Genomic DNA, 2,113 nt, shown 5'->3' on the forward strand with positions numbered 1-2,113 from the left:
ACCTTGGAGGTCTTCTAGTCTAGCCCCCTGCTCAAGCAGGAGGCCCTTATAGAATAAGTGGGAAGGGACCTTGGAGGTCTTCTAGTCTAGCCCCCTGCTCAAGCAGGAGGCCCTTATAGAATAAGTGGGAAGGGACCTTGGAGGTCTTCTAGTCTAGCCCCCTGCTCAAGCTGGACATCCTGAAGCATTTCCAAGAAGCAGTTGCCCAATCTCCTCTTCCATACCTCCAGCGTTGGGAGCATCCACAACTTTTGGCGTTGCTTGTCACAAGGTCACCACAGGGGATACTGACTCGGTTTGAATTTTGGTCGTTACCACAGCGGTGCTGCGATGGTAAGTGTGAGAAACTGTCATAACTCACTTTTTTCAGTACCATTGTAACCACTGTCACTAAATGAAGTTGAAGACTTATTTATTTCGGGGGGGGAGGGGTTTGCCAATAGAAGGCCTCTGGCTTGCTTATATTTTGTTTTTGGTACATTGGTTAGATATTATTTTTTAAAAAATATCCTTTCTCTGGAGGGAGGAGGATTTTGTAGCTAAGATGGATGTGGAACATTCCCTTTGAATCGATGTTTTCCAAAGGTGGCCCCCTTAAAACGCATACGGACTTCAACTCCCAGAATTCCCCAGCCAGCCATTTCTTTCTTTGTTCCAGAAAGATGGTGGAATCACCAAGTGCTTTTCTCTGATCCCGCCCTTTGGAGGATCTTGAAAGTTAAAGACATTCAATAGTGATTCAGAAAGTGATGCTTTTATTGCATGATTATGTCCATTATTGGCTGCATGATACTTTTGATCTCAACTCAGTTCCCAGGAAACCACGATTCCTGCGTGTCAATCAATCAATCAGAATAGAGCTCCAATAGAGGTCTTCTAGTCCAACCCCCTGCTCAAACGGGAGATCCTATACCAGTGTAGGTGAAACTTTTTAACACTTGAGTGCCGAAATGGGAGTGCGTGCGTGTGTGGGAGCGCCGGAAAGGGAAGAGCAACTCTTGAGCTGAGCTTCCGGTTTCTATACGTGTGTGTGCGCACTGGTCACCTGGTCTTCTTGTTTCTGGCAGGCACGCGGACACAAAGACGAGGTGGCTCTGCGTGCACTCCCGTCACACGTGCCGTAGGCTCGCCTTCACAGCCTTATACTGTTTCCAGACAACTGGCTTCCAGTCTCTTCTTAAAAGCCTCCAGCGCTGGCACACCCACAATTTACGGTGGCAAGCAGTTCCACCTGTTAATTGTCCCCAGAGTTAGGACGTTTCTCCTTAATTCCAAGTTGGTTCTTTTAATTTGATTAGTTTCCATCTGTTGTTTCTTGTCTTGCCTTCTGGTGCTTTGGAAAATTAAGTTGACGCCCCCCCCCTTCTTTGGGCAGCCCCCCCCCCCAAAGACTGGAAGGCCACTATTAGGCCCTCCGCGCCCCTCCCCCTTAATCCTTCTTTTCTCTCCAGACTGGCCAAACTCAAATTCTGCGACTGTTCTTCGTGTGTTTTAGCCTCCGAGCCTTTAATCACCTTAGTTACTCTTCTAAGATTAGTTGATCGTCATAAACACGAGGCAGATGCCAAGCGCTCTGAATTTTGACCATGCGCCCACAGGGATGCTGCACACACCCTAAGTGGGAGACGCGGCCCACTTTTTTTCAGTGCCGTTGTGACTTTGAACCGTCACAAAATGGATGGCTGTAAGTTGAGGAGCATCTCTTAGGAACGGTGCAAGGGGGCTTTCCAGCCCCATCTGCGAGGGGGGCACCTTCAGGCAAGGGGAGGGGGCTTCAGGGGGCCTTTAAGAAAGGGGAGGGGCTTCAGGGGGGTGTCTTTGGGGTGGACCTTAGGCAGGGGAGGGGTGTTCTAGGGCAGAAACTAGGCCTATGACGCCAATCCCGCCACCGGAAGTGTTTAATTTTCCCTGCGGTTTTGTTTTGTTTCCGGAACTCCGACGTGATTGCCGAGTTCCGACTTCCGATTTCCCCCGCGCAGGCGCGATCTTTTCCCGCCGCAGGGGGCGCTGCTTCCTCGGCCGGCCGCGCTCCAAAGGAGAGGGGAGGGAAAAAAACTTTCGTCGCGCATGCGCTCTCGCTCCCTCCCTCTCTCCCCCTCTCCCTCCCCTCTCC

Source organism: Notechis scutatus, chromosome Z (genome assembly GCF_049901735.1).
Source record: "Notechis scutatus isolate UNSWTSFEM ecotype Mainland chromosome Z, rNotScu1.2, whole genome shotgun sequence".
In the NCBI taxonomy this organism is placed as follows: domain Eukaryota; kingdom Metazoa; phylum Chordata; class Lepidosauria; order Squamata; family Elapidae; genus Notechis; species Notechis scutatus.